This window comes from Caloenas nicobarica, chromosome 1 (assembly GCF_036013445.1).
Source record: "Caloenas nicobarica isolate bCalNic1 chromosome 1, bCalNic1.hap1, whole genome shotgun sequence".
Taxonomy (NCBI): domain Eukaryota; kingdom Metazoa; phylum Chordata; class Aves; order Columbiformes; family Columbidae; genus Caloenas; species Caloenas nicobarica.
The window spans coordinates 23,826,607-23,842,638 of record NC_088245.1 but is presented as its reverse complement, the minus strand read 5'-3'; positions in this window follow the sequence as shown (position 1 = coordinate 23,842,638).

Genomic DNA, 16,032 nt, shown 5'->3' with positions numbered 1-16,032 from the left:
TATATTCCTGCTCAAATCATGAAGTCTTCTAGGTAGATATTTCACATCCTAACATCCTTATAAAGACTGCAAAGCCCTTAGCACACTCTGGTATTTGAGACAGGTTGGCATATGCTCTGTTCATTTTCAGCCTGCAGCTGTGCTTAAGAAGGTGTGCTTGAGTTTTGTTTTGTTTTAGAATTTTGCTTTTTTACACAGAAGCACAAGCAGAATAAGTATACAGGTTACACTTGTTAGATGAGGAGGACAAAAGAGACATTAGAGGGATGCATTTTTTGAAATGAGTATTGATTTAGTAATAACCTATTTTAATTGCATGGTAGAAGGAAAAGGAACACAATTATTGTTCTGTGGGCAAAGAAATATATTTTTATGTTTAGAAACAATTCCTAACACAGAAAAAATTATAAAATTTTATAACCATCTCTTCAAGGGATTTAAATGCAAATTAACCCTGATGTATTCTACATATGTATCATGCCACATAACAGAATCTACCATTAGAGAAAAATAAAATGCACTAAAAAGAGTTGCTTCAGCCTTCAAAAACTAGCTAATCAGGTACCACAGAAGTTGAGATTAATCAAAGATTCTTTAATTGCTAGTTAACTAGACTCTATGTTGTGAAATATATTGTATTACTCAGTCTTAGTATTCTGACTGAGAAAAAAAGACCACCGAGGTTTAACAGGATACAGATTTTTTTTTTTAACAAGGTTGAAATTAGATGTAAAAAAAACCCTGTGGGCTGTGGTTTCAACAGGAGGCAACTTACCTCACTTCTTTCTTTTCTTTTCTCTTGTTATCCTGAAAGTTCACACCAGCAGGGTTGTCGTGGGGGTACAGAACAAGATAATTGGTCTAAAATAAGGTCGTTCAGTGCTTCTTAAAAGCTGCTCTGCAACCAAAGGCATAATACTGCCAGCGAATATTAGCATGTGTTTCAGAGCTAAACAGAGATTACAGCTCTGTGTATTAGAACTGGCTGACTCAATTTTGGCATAACTGCTAGAAAGCTAAGCAGGACAGTTCTTTTGGATATGATGCAGTATCTTTTAGATACTACTGGTTATTTTTGATTGGCGTGTTCAGAGGGAGCTGGATCACTGGTTTTTCTTCCTTCCTCTGCCACATGACTTTGCCCTCTACGGAACCGGAAAGACACAAAGCCAAATTCAGAGGTGAAATATGGTTGAAGTGCATGCACAAATGCACCTTGCTGAATTTTGGCCTTCCCTGTGGGGATAATACCTGTGATAATATCTGTGGGCTGTGGGCACAGGAGGGTATCAAAGAGTGTTTTGTGGTATAATTTCTTTCCTCCTTTCCTATTTACTTGGAAACCAAAAGCCTAATTTATAGTCCTTGTGCACTACCATTAATGTTCTATAATTTATGCAAAATTAACTTTTGCTATGATGGTTTCTTTGAAAGCTGCCTCACATTAGTTGTTCAGATTGTGTATGTGTAGCAGTATTACAGAAATATTACCATTATGTTTTAATTACTTAATATAACAAAAGCAGCAAAAACCCAGTCAGTTGCATATATTTTGTGACTCTTACAATTGCTGTAATTTTTACTGTAGAACTGCACACAAAAGGAGTGGAACACGTAGGTCGCATAGCGGTGGTCTGTATCACTCAGGTATCACTTCTTCAGAGAGCATCTACTTCCCATCTGAAGTGGTATAGCCTGTCAGGTTTCTTTAAATATTATCACTTTAAACTATTTTAAATTATAAGATCTACAGTACTGGGTTTGTTTTTTAAAAAACATTTTGTGCTAAAAATTAATTGTTTTTCTTCACAGTTTACCAAATTCTTGATTTTATCCATGTTATACTTTTAGAGCTCAGGTATGTACTAGATTACTAGAGTACAACCTCTATATTTAAAAGGTATGAAATTCATGCCTGTATCAACATTTCCAATTGGTCGTCTAAGTGGCCTGATTACATAATATGAATTTTACTAAGGAACCGGAAACAAATAATTTCCAGGTTAATATTTCAAGACCCTCAATTTCTTTTATGAGTGTGTGCATGGAAATCACAAACTATGAATGCAGTAATAAGCACATCCAGACGACATTCAGATTATGTTGAAGAACCAAGAAGATAGGCACGGAAGAGTCTGACACAGAAGAGAAGGTGCTGGCTGGGCTTTCTGAGAGGGTTGTGCTGAAGGAACAGATGGGAAAAGTATCATCTGATCAGTATCATCTGATTTTATGAGGCCTGCTTAAATGAATAACTAATCTAGTTAGTAAATATTCACCCATTAACTTTTTTTTACAAAATGTTTAAAAACAGGCATTAACTTTCTAGAATCAGAAGCACTATGTATAGAGAGCTGGATCCAGTAAGTAGCTGTCTGCTCTTGATTACTAAGGAAAGCAATAGAAATTTATAGCACTTTATATTTCCCAGGGTAAATGTGGAAGCATCTTTTAACTTTCTACTGGAAGAATAAAATAGAGGAACAACAACTCCTGCAATAGGAGCTGAGTCCACTGTGGACTCATATACAATTTCCTGGCTATACTACATCCAAACTAAATCACAAAAATTAAGGAAACTAAGTAACACTTAGAAATGTTGCCTTTCCTAATATGTTGCTAATTCAGAGTTTTTTATTTATATTTTTTATCTTATTTGTATTAAATCTCACTCTAGCTAAATGGCTGTCAGATGCTGCTGAAAAGTAAATAGCATATGGCCCAAACACCCCTGAGAAGATATTTTCAGAATTCTAATGCAGACCTTATTCTCCTTTCTCCCAGTGTCTTAATACTTTCTTCCAATCAAACTGACCAGTCCACAAGTGATCAGTTATCAATATGTGGAAGTATCCTATTACTAGATTGTTGCTAATTCAAACTTTTTATATGTTCATTCAACAATTATTAGATTAAAAGTTTAATTCATGTATGAAATTGTCAAAGTTACTACCCATGTCCCTCCAATCAGGTTTTAAGCATCCGTCAAACTCAAGAGAAATCTTCCTTTCCACAGCTGAAGTCTATGAAGCTTTTAAAATGAATCGAATCCTAGTGGTATAGTAGGTGATCAGTCTCATTTTTCACTTGTTCTCAATCAAGTGTCTTTAAGAGCTGGACTGCTGCTAGCAGATAAATCAATGTCTACTGACTGCTTCTTTAATTTTGTCTTTCTTATGTTCCAGTATCTTTAGTTCTGCATTTTCACTTTTACTTATGCATAAAAAAACGTTAGCACTGTATACCCACAGATGGAATGAATTATCTTTTCTGTTTTGAGCTAATGTAATGAATACTTGGAGCTCTAATCTTTGGTAATTAAAGTCTTATTCATACTGCATAACAAAGTGAGGCGTTTTGTAAATACACCAATGCATTGGATGAATACATTAAATATTTTCTGTAGAAATAAATAAGATCTCACTAGCCAATCCACAGCACTTTGCCTGATGGAAAATGCAATTTTCAGTTTATGAAGATAGATTAAAACACTAAAGCCATTTCAGAAAGTAAGTAGATTTTAGCTTTGAAGTTTTCTTTTATGTGGGTTCAGAATAAAACATGAAAACTTTGAAAAGGTCTCTAAAATTACGTTCAGAAGAAAAGGATTTTGCTTTATATTTTAAGACAAAGTGCCTGGGCCTTATCTAATGAGATGTTAATTATTTTATTTTTAAACCAAAGATATCATAACATTCTCTAGTGTTTAATTCTTAGAAAATCAATATTTTAATGTGGAAAATTCTTCCATTTCAGAATTCACAGATAACTAAAGGCAAAATGCTTTTATTGTGTTTGAGGAAAATTGTTTGCTACATGGGGACAATCTCTCCCTCTCCGCAGTTCCAAGAAGAGTACATGGGAGAACACCTCTGGATGGTTTGGCATTATTGCTTTTCTCCTAACTTTGTGTTTATTACTGAGATTTATTTATTTATTTATTTATTTAAACTTATGGCCACTACTCTCATAAATCAAGCTGAAGTTTTCAAGGGAGACATTCTAGGAGAAAGACTAGTGTGTGGGCTGAGAAATTAAGTCAGAGAGGTAATCGCTTTCAGTCAAGCAGCTCTGATCCTAAGATTACTGCACAGTTTACAATGAAAAAATAAACGGATTTAGAACTTAGAAGAGATACCCTTGTAGTGCTCTAATGCACTATGCAGAAGCAAGAGATACAAATGTAGCATGAATAGTGACACAGCAGTAAGTTTAAGTTTCAGCATAATGGTACAAAGTTGAAATTACATCTATACAATTTTCTTCATCAGCTCTGGATCAAGATCATTCTGCACTGCTAGATTTCAGGGTATATTTTGACTTGAAAAATGAACTATTACTTTGATTTTGTCTTTTTTTTTTTTTTTCTGTTTGGGGGGTAGGTAGACAGAATGAAGAGAGTAAATTCATTTGCTTTTTTATTTTGGGGAATTGCACTTTGAAAGCTGTTTCTGAAAATACATTTAAGCTGGTCATGTCTTTCACTTCAAAATCCCATCCCCCTGATTTCCAAAGCAGTAGACTCCTTCCCAGCTGTAAAACACGTAGTTTGGAATTCTAGCATTCCCAGTTATAAAGTGTGTGATCAGTAGACTCTCCCAGAAAGAAAGGACAATGAGCTGTATATCCACGTCACTGACCAGCCATGCTGGTGAGATGTCAGTCTACTGCTCCTGCCAGTCAGGCTTGGTGCACAACCTGGCTACTGGTCTGTTACCTTCCCAAATGGCTCCTTAGGTGTTTCCTTCCCAATCTTTTTTCATAGGATCCTTTAAATTCTCATGTTTCTTTTTATGCCAGAGCTTTATCTTTAACTTCTATCACTCTCCATTCATTTACAGTCTCCTATGCAAGAGTCCCTGTGTACGTTTTCTCCCTATATTTGCTGACTCTATTCAGCATTCCCTGGAACCCCCAGTCAAACTTTTTTTCCATTAATTTTTTTATCTTTTTGCTTTCTGTAGTTGGGTATCTGGATCAGCCTCTTGCTAATTTTCTAGGTCTTCCTCCTGTAAGAAGTTGTGCATGTTCTCCCTCTCCCTTTCCTAAGATCCCTCATTCTCCCAGCCCTGGAAAAACTCTTCATTTCTCCTTCTTCTGACCTCCCCCTTCTTCCTTTTTCAGGATCTGTCAGGGGCTCTGTGAGAACTTCATTTCCCCTGTTCTACTATTCTTTCTACAGAGGCAAAGGGTTCTTCAGGATACCAGTGTCTAAAATTCCATCGAGAGAATGATAGGCCAGTAGAAAGCTCTGTGATCTGCAGGCAGTTACAAATATCTTTCCTAGGGTGTTAAATCCTTAACAAGCACGTCCATTGCTTTTGCCCTTCTGATTTTCTTCTACTGTAATGTAAGACTATCCATCACTTATCTCTCTGTTGTTTTGGTGTTCCTTTACTGATCATTAAATACCCTGCTCTGTTAAACATTGTAATTATTCTATTTTTTCTGTCTTTCGCCCTTTTCTTATCCATGTTTTCTTCATAACTTTCTTGAAGCTAATGATTTTTTCATTTGTAACAATGATGATGTAATTAACATGGAGAATGCAGATACAGACATCTTTAATATTTATGCATCACACTGATGTTAGTGTAAATGCTGTGCCAGCAAAGCAGCAACCCTCTTGACTTTGTTCTGTATTTATGCTGTTGAGCACAATTTTATGCTCAGTTTCAGGATTTTTCTTTAAAAGCTTTCATATATAATTAGTCCGTACACTGTTTCTGGAGGTACAAGAGCTCCATGTTTCTTGGCCAGGGAATATCAGCAACCTCTAGAACAGAGGGAGTATGTTTGATAGAGGAATCTTGCAACAGCATATGCCGTAGAACAAATCTGTGACATACAGGCAACTCTGAGTGAGCTTGGTCAGATACTAAAAGTACAGCAAAGCTACTCTTGGGCATCACAGCTCCCTGTTGAGGGTAAATACCTAACTTCCGATCATCTTACATTTTTTTCCCAATTTATGTGATGTGAACAAATGTTGTCTGATTTAATTGTGCAATTCAATAAGGAGGACTGATTAAAGCCTTATGTAATTTGATTACATATCTGAGGAAGAATTGCAGTCATCACTGTTGCAATTAAAGTATTGCCTATACTCATGTCTGCAGTTCGGGGTCTTCTGCTTTCAATGCTCTGTCCCATGACTGAGAGATCAATCATCACATGATTTTCTCTGTACTCCTTCTTGATCATTGATGTAGAGCACCCATTGATCCCTGTGGAGGTTTTCTATCATATATTCACTCTCCAAGTGATCTGTCAAGAATTGTGGCATGTTAACCAGAGTCTTTTATATCCACCTAACTGCAAAATACTTAGATTTTATTTCTGCAGTAAGGCTTCAAACGTTTCTGAAATTATGGCAAATTGTTGCAATGTGGTTTTTTTACTAGCATCCATAATGAGCTGATGAAAAACCCACCACATAGATGACAAATTTTGACTACATAATATTAAAGCCAAAACATAGCTTCATCTAATTTAAATAGCCTTTCAATTTTGTTCTATTGATTTGTTATCACCACAGTTCTTTTAAAATTAAAGTTCTGTTGTAATTGATACTCTGATTGCATTATGGTTCTATTTTTCTCCACGTATTGCTGCAAACTTCTACAGGCGATAGGAGAATGGAAAAATAAAAGACCTTCTGAAAGCACTTGAAAAGCCTCACAACAAGCCTCCTCAGCTGTTAAACCACCATTACCAAATGTTCTGTCATTAAGAAATTGTCTAAATCCCTGTTTCTCTCCTTCAGAACAAGAGCTGTAAGCACATTGTCTGCTACAAAAGCAAGATGTGGGTGTTTTGGTGGGCTATGTATGTGGGAGTTACTTACCCAGTAGTTTTCTAGGTTTTAGAATACTATTTTAAGGTTGAAAGGTTCACCCGGTATATGTTTAGCAACTTGAAATATAGGCATCACATTTTCTCAAACTTTGATATTTTTAGTACAGAAGGTTTCAAACTATAAAAGCTTCAAATAACTTTTATTTTTTTGCAACATTCCTGAAACATGGGAATTGAATTTACTTTCTGCCCCACAAATTCTTTCACATTTTAAATGTTTCCATCTGTCACACTGATGCATTTTTTCTGAAGCTTAGCTTCTTCCTTTTCTTTCTGTTTTTCATGTGCCTCCTATGTCTTACATAGGAAAATATTGAATTGTTTTCTTTTGTAAATCCTGTTTTAGGTATTCCCACTGTTCTATTGCTGAATTATAGATAGTTTATGGATTTTTCCAGCATCACCACAGGCTGTGATCTTGTTTCATCTCACAGGCTAAAAGGCATAGAGATTCATTATTTTATTTACTAAGTGCTCAAAATGTTCTCACTTGGTCATATGCAGGATTTAGGTGGTAGATCTGAAAGGACAACGTGTATATAGCATTCACTGGAATCTGATCTTGCATTCAAAACTAGTTTAGTGTTAGTGAAAAATTAACATATTTGATTTATATAGGTAATTGAGAAGTATAGTTTACAATGAACTCAATTTTATGTCTTTTTGTTTGTCCATACAAATTCTGCATCACTGCTATTTTTAGATGAAAAACATAAGGAGATCTTGAGTACCTCAACAACTACAAATCTCCTAGTACTTTTTGAGGAACAGAATTATTTACCCTTCTTTAACAGACATATCCATTTGCCTGTTTGAATAGGCTTTTAAATATTGTTTAGGGCTCCTTCATTTTCTTGTTATTATTAACTGCTTCTTAGCATGCTGGTGTGCTTTGAATGTTGTCAGCTTTGAATGACATATCACAATTTTAAAACAAATGAAGTAATTCTAAGGATCTTAGGATAACGGTGTTTTTTTTAATTGGTGGGGGGTTTTTTGGGGGTTTTTTGGGGTTTTTTGGTGTTAAACCTCATGCACCCAAAATAGCAAGGGTTTAAACAGTATACTTTTCAGTCTTAAGCATGGACTTTGCATTATTACTGGGTTCTTATATGGTAGTCATCTTCTTGTGAAGTTGCATATTTTGCTTACTCAAGGCCTTTTTAAAATTTTCTTATTTAAGAGAAAAATCTGATGGTCTTGTAGATGAGTCTCATTGTCAAAATGCTATTACTCAGTTTAGTGATCAAAATCCTTTTGAAAATCTAATATACATTCTCATGAAGCAGAATCTTGGACAATAATTTTGAAATTATGCCACGGTAAGCCATGTGATTCAATAGTTTTTATATTTTAAAAGTTATGTGTTGATAATATTTGCCTAAGGTTGTAAGATTTTGCATATGTTAACAAGCCTCTGTTGTGAATCCTTGTCTAATAATAACAATCTTTGACATTTGTCAAGTCTTGTTCTATAATGCTTGTTATGTATGCTAACATTATAGTGGAATTTGCATGATTCTTTAATATTGTTGTGTATATCTGCTAAGTGAGATAGACTTTGCAGATAAAATAAATTGGCAACAACAGTGACTTAATATTGCTTGCTCTTGCTTGTAAAATATTTATGACAACAATATTTTTTACTGGGATGCAGAAAAATTATTTATGCAATGATCATAATTCCAATTTGACTCATGTATGAACGTACTTTGTCTCTGTTTTACCTGAGAACATTTTACATTTATTATATTTCTAGTATAATATTCTTTTGAACAGAAGTCTGACACTGATGTCTAGGACTTTGGTCATCATTTGTATGAAGGTGTTCTGAGACCATGCACAAGACAGAGACCTAGAGCTATAGTTTCCATCACACAAATATAATAAGTCATGCAGTCTAACTTGTTCATGTAACAGTAATCTCATAAATCCAGATTGATACAACATACTAATACCTTTTGAGCTGATCATTGTGACAGTTTCCCAGTTTTTATATGAATATTGTGAAGCAACCTCAGGCTTTTCTTATGAACCTTCTGCCTCTTGTGAAGCCACAGGCTTTTAATGATGAGACCAGACAGAGTTTTATGAGAGTTTTGACATAATTTTGTGAGCCCTTTGATTTATCTTCAGACGTATTTTAAAAAGACTATATTTGAGCTCCATTTATAAGCCATCTGAATCACACTAGAGCATTTTGTCTATTGTGTTTTCACTTCCACAAGATAATGACATTCATTTCTGCAAATATTACATTTAGAGAAGCTGTTAGACTCACATTCATTTAAACTGATTGTTTAAGGTAGTTCACTTAACATAAGTTATGCATTTCTAATTCCACGAATAGTGGGCAGCAGATATTTCTAATAATGTAAGGTCACTTTGTAGCTTTGTATTGGGCGTTACAAATTGAGATCATTGTGGAAAGCCAGATAATGTTTCTGCATATTCATGGTTGTGCTGGTTTGACTGAAATCAAGTGAATTGTCTTCATGCAGTTAGAAACTCTTATTTTTCATAGCTAGCACAGTCGTTGTTTGGATTTAGTTTGAGAATAATAAGATAGCACCCTGGGGTAGAAATAATGTTTTTTTTCAAGTAACTTTCCAGTGCTTTTTGCTTGGAACAAAGAGGCTGTAAGAATGTACTGTTATCTTAGCTGCTGTCTGGCAGACTAAGGTCTTTCTGGATTTTCTATCAGCAGGTGTGAAGCAGCTAGGAAGATGGGCATAGATGAGACAGACCTTGACTGGTATCCAGGACGATCAGTGAGAATACTCCATGCCATTAGTGTCATGCTTTATATTTAACGAGAATCAGGTTTCCAGCTGGGGAGACCCATTCCAGTTCTGCTCAATTCCGGTTGAGTTCTGTTCTGGAGTTCCTTCAATTTGGCCTTTTGCCACTCTGCTGTTTTGCAGTTGGCCTCTGGGCCTTTCTGCCTCTTTGGCCTTTTCATTCTCTCCCTGGAATCGACTGTTCAGGACCAGCGTGCTTTCTCTTCCTGGGACTGGCTGCTCAGACTGGATGGAGTCTGTAAGGAATTGCATTGAGTAACACTTATTTTATATTTATATTTATTTTTATTTTATATTTTATTTTTATTTTATATTTTATATTTTATTTTTATTTTTTATTTTATTTTTATTTTATATATATCATTATTATTAGTAGTATATTGCTATTATTTTGTTATTTTATTAAACTGTTTTTATCTCAATCATGAATTTTTCCATTCCATTTCGATTCTCTCCCCTACTTGGGGGTGAGGGGAGTGAGTGAGTGAGTGGTTGTCGTGGTTTTGATTGCTAGCTGGCATTGAACTGTGACCATGGTGAAAGCTGCTTATTCAACAAGCAAGTTAATTTAATGAAAGAGGATCTTATTTTTAAGAATCATATTGCCACACTTTAGCTTCACAAAGTAAAGCCCATTCCCATTAGTTATGTTTCTCTGTGGCACAGAAAATTTATCTCTCTTGATCAAACAACTGAAACAACAATGTCTTTTATAAGCAAGTATTGTTGCCTGGAGCCATGCTGGGCTCATTGATGAAATAGGCTTCCCATCAAGTTTTCAAAACAAAAAGGAGGGAATACATGAGCTTGGATCTATACTTCTGAAATACCTTTGAGTATGATAATTTTACAAGCAAATTTTCTATTGCTGGCTGAAGAGCTCTTGTTCAATAGAAATTAAATATAATTTGACAGAACAGCTGAAAAATAGGAAAACTTTTTTCCTTATCAACTACTCATCATTGGTGAGAGAAGTCTTAGCAATAATACTGAACTTGACAGTCATGATGGACAGAACAGAATGAAGAGATACTTAAAAAAAATTAAGTGTTTTTTTGTGTTTTTTGTTTGTTTGTCTTTGGGGTTTTTTGTTTGTTTTATTTTGCAGATTTTTTGCCTTTTTTGTTTTGTTTGCATTTTTGGTTTTGTTTTTTTGTGGTTTTGTGTTGTTATTTTTTTTTTAATTGACATGTTATACTATTTTTGATTGTTAGTTGATGTCAACAGCAGTCTCATAATGAGCCATATGAAGTAAATGGCATGTCTCACAGATTTAGCTTGTTTATAGTAAAATCTTTGTATTTACTGGTGAAATATATTTTATGCCAATCTCGGGAAGTATCTTGAGAGTCAAGATTCATCCTAAATTCCTATTAAGAGAAAACAATGATATATTTTTTCTAGCTTGCAGCACCTTATGTCTAAAGTCCAGTGGGCAGCTGCCACTACGGCAATGAAAGAAACTAGGTTCTGAAGTCTTCTCTAGGAAAAAAAAAACAACCAACCAACCAAAAACTTGCGAAAGACAACTGAGTGTTTCTCAACAAAAGGAAAGAAGTGACCTGAACCTAGCATTGGATCTTTTTTGGTGTTTGTTAGCAGGACCCCTCCTTTTTAAAAGAGGCACAGTGGAAGAGGGTATTCTCTGTGTGGTTAAAGTTTTGGATTCTGCAGAGCAGCGAGGATAATTAGATTGCTTGCACTATATCTTGTGAAAGATTGACTTTTTTGTGTGACAACAATTAAGCTTGAAAGACAACAGAAAATTGATAAATGGTAGCATTTTATCCTTATGCCAATTACAGAGTTTCATTGCCTTAAGACTAGAAAGTAGAAGCAAGGTGTTGCTATTCCTGGATAATTTCCCTAATCATAAAGTCCTCGAGTTACGTTCCTCTTATTTTCCCTCCTAGCGGCCCTATGGCTCTTGTTTCCCCCAACTGCAGCATTATGCTGATTTCCTGTAGGAGGCAGAAAGGGGAATAAACATTATTACAAATTATTCTTTACCTTACAAGCAAAAGCATTTGTTTTGTCATCTTTATTGACTGTCATTAAATTATTGTACGACAGAAAAAGTATATGTCCAGTGTCAGACCTATAGAGAGACATTTTGGTTCCAGGGTAATTTTTCCCACTAAGTCATTGAAGCCATTTCTGTGTCCAGTTCTTCTGACCATGCTGACCTGCAGCCTCTTTCTCTCAACAGTAACAACAAGAGCTGGGAATATAAAAGCCTTTCTACCCCCAACTGGTGCTCACCACAGACTGATGCTTGTAGCGATCATCCCTTCTCTGCTCTAGATAACAGCTCTTTATATTGTAATTTGTCTTGCAAAGCCAGCTTTCAGATGTACCCGTGAGGAGGACGTAATAGCAGCTTGCAGTGGTTGCTATTAAGAAGGTACATACCATAGTAAATTACAAATTTTTTGCTTTATTAATTATAGTGACACTATGCTTAAATATCTGGCATAGAGAAAATATTGATAAAAGGGCCATGATTGTGTTAAAAACCCTCTTGCTATTGGTATCTGGGAGCAGTATACTGGCCCAGAAAATGGGGTAAATGTTCTGACAACCTTGAAGGCGTAAGATATTACAGAAGGGAATGGAAGTAGGGACTCAAAGACAGTGAAAAAACTACTTATAATACGAACATAAACCATTTTAGTTCTTTTTCTGATTTTTTTTTACCCACTATACCTGTTAATTTATAGGACAATATATTTGGATTCGTTCATCTCTCCGTGCTCTAATATTTATACAATGCTTAGTGTTAAAGCAATAAAACATTATTTTGAAAAGATATTTTTAATATTAAACAAAGACAAAATACTATTGGTTTTATTATGCTTGTCAGTATTTACTTCTGAGATAGCGTTTAAAGACTCAAGTTAGTAACAAATCAAAATTCAATTAAAAACTGTAGAAATAAAATGCTATGCATTTTATTAATAATGTAAAATTAAACTCCTGTGAAGCTGCTTATGATATTTTTTGAATTTTAGAGGGAAGTAATGGTGTGAATTTCACTTATTCTGTGGAAAAATAAATTTCAATTCGCAAGCATATTAGAATACTTTTCATTTGAGATAAACAACAATATTCTGTTAAACTTTCAGAAAGCAGTCTACTTGTCACCTGAGAAATGGACTGTATTTTTTTGCATAAGCAAGTTTCCTGCACATGCAGTTGACAGTGACTTAATAAATGTGTGGTCATGTTATTAAGACTAATTCATTATGAATAATCAGGGATAAATAACCCTGAGATTTCCAGTTTTAAAGGAAATAGATCATGGGAAATGTCTCATAGGACAAAAAGTAGATGATAAATAAAATATTATGAACTTTAGCCAAACTACGTAATACGTAGAATAACTGCAGACACAGGGTGAAGCAAGTTTAAAATGTTTCAGCACAGAAGAGGAAAGATTTCAAAATATTCTTTTGAGAAGCGACCTTCAGCTGGTCCAATTCAGTTGCTGGTTCAAGTGTAATTTTTCTACTACAGTTCAATGCAGTTTCTGAACGGACTGCAACTTCATGCTTCATTTCAAATTGAAAGTGCTTATTAAAAAGCAAAAAGAATGGAAATAGTATATATGGTTATATTTACAATGAACACTGTTTTTAAGAATTCTTTAGCTAATTCAGCACCTTATTATGAGGCTATTTTTTGTTGAACTTCCTATGTTAAATAATCTTCTGCAAGGCTTTTCTTTTTTCTTCTGAAATTTAAGAAGGAATCCAAACTAAAAACCAAACAATTATGAAAAACAATTTTTGGTGGAGAACAAAACTGATAGGACTTGGACTTAAAGGATGAGAATATGGAAAGCTACATCTATTTGCCATAGAGCTGCATTTAGCCATGGTGCCTACGGGTTACAGGCAGTGTAACCTCAGTTTCACTCCATTCACTGAACCACTTTTTATTTCTCAGTTTAGAGATCAAACATTCTCATTCAGTCCTAAAATTCAGGGTCTTGACTTTATTCTTTGCCTGGCCCATATCCCTCAAGATTGTGAATTCCATGCAACCATGATCACTTCAGCCCAAGCTGCCACCAATCTTGCCCTCTCATTCCTTCATCTGTGTGGTGAGCAACAGGTCCAATAATGCTTCTCCTCTGGTTGAGTTTTCTGTCACCTGGGTTAATAATTTATCCTTGATGCAATCCATAAGGCTCCTGTACTTCTTATAGTTTGCTGTGCTGCTTTTCCTGCAGGGTGACTGAAGTTGCTCATAGGATCAGGGCCAGCAAATGTGATGATTCCCGTAGCTGAAGAACAAATGCTTTGTCAACAGACTCGCCTTGATCAGGCAGCCTGTAGTAAACAATGACTACAAGGTTTTCTTTGTCTACTTGGCCTGTAATTTTTACCCATGGCTCTCAACCTGTTCATTGCCTCTCTACTGTATTTTCTCTACTAGGTGAAATTACTGTCCTGAATAACTCCCAAACCCCACATACCACATCATCACAATAAATTATATATAATGTTTTTAATCCTCTATATACCACTGTAAAGTATTTTGCATCAATAGCAAGAAAAAATTCAATATTACCAACCATTCATAACTGTTCTGAATAAACCAAGAATCCAAAATAACCCAACTCGCAATTTTTTTGAACTCCAGAGAATTCTTCGAATGTAACAAATAGAAATATGATATTCCAGACTATACCCCAGATTGCCTTCAGTCATATCAAATTAAAGGTTTGTCTACATAGTTTACAGATGAGTTTTGGAGCTTCCTTTAATTTTACAAGAGATTTCCCTTCTGAATTCTGACTGCATTTCTTAGTAACACACAGACATTCTCCATTCAGGTTTGTCAGTTTTGGTATCCTCTCAGAGATGTGGCAAGGATAACTCACTGAAAAAATGTAAATTCTCTGAAAATTTCTAGTCAAAGACATCTCGTTACTTTTCCTGTGGTTTTCCATGTCATCGTGAATAAGCCCATGGACTTAAAAAAGATTTTTGTGGCAGAAGTATAGGCCTAAATCTTAAAGCAGGTATTGGTGAGATGATTTAAAAGAAATCACATGAACTGAACTTCTGCATTAATACAAGTTTCTGGATGTTTGTGGTAACATTGGACTTAGAAAATTAACATTAAAATATACCATTGTGGCCAAAGAACAAGGAAGTGCTTTTACTTTTTATTAGATAAAAGTTGGTGATAAAAATATTCACGTCACACATTAAAAAGTAGCCTCACAGAACACAGAACAAACAACTTCTGCATTAATTTGCAGATTTCTCAAGGGAGAAAAATTCTGGAGTCTATATGAAGTCAGAGTGCATGGACTTTGTAGGATTGTTTGTTCTAATGGGAGAAAAAGGGTGAAGTTTCACAGCCACGCCAGCAGACATGGTGCTTTATTAAGATCTTCGCTCCTTGTATTCTGCCTCCAATAGTGTTTTTCAGATCTTACAGTAACTTATGTACAGACCATAGTGCTCAAAGCCCACATGCCCTGGGGCAATTGAGGACGAGGGAAATGGATGGAGTGAGCTGGAGAAAGGAAAGAAGAAAGAAAGTTCCATTCAGAGCCTCTGTCGCCCCTGAATCTTCCTCATGAGACCTGTATCTGCTCTAACACCTTTCAGTCCTTCCCCATCTCACTCCCATTTGTCTGTCCCAGGGTCAACAGGGCGAGTGTATAGGAAATGAACTCTCCTCAACTGAGTTCATCCGTAGAGGCCTGCTGCTCTCTCCTGTGGTGTATACCTACAGTGAATTAGGGATCTCAGCCTCCACTGCACTCAAACTACAAAAGAATGTAGACAGGTTTCTCATGAATTCAGTTTTAAGAAGTGAAGTCCAGTTTTTAGCTAGACCATGGTCTGCATAGTTAAGCTGAATGAGAACTTATTAAAAACCTTCTGAAGAGGACAATTTACAAGCAGTTCACCTTTGTGCCACACACATAATGGACAACAGTAATGCAAAAGACCATCTAACAATTCAGTGTTTTATAATTAAAAATATGAACAGTTTTTATAAGTTTAGTGTCTGATGCTTACTCACTCCTTGCTGTGAATTTAGGTGCAAAAATCTTTGTGTCAAAGAAAACACAAACAAAATGGCAAAGGACATGGAGATGATTTTGCTTTTGAACCCTATTTTATGCAGAAGAATAAAGGTACATGGAAGCAGTCTTCCAGATCTCATTTCAGTGCCTGATCTATGACATTATACTTCCTCTTAATCTGGCTATCAGAATTTTTTTCCTACTATTACCCTTAACATGACCTTTAAGTTTCTATCAAGCACATACTGAAATTTATTTTAATCATTACAACATAATGTGGTACAGAGGAGAACATTTTGATGAACTGTGGATAATCCTTCT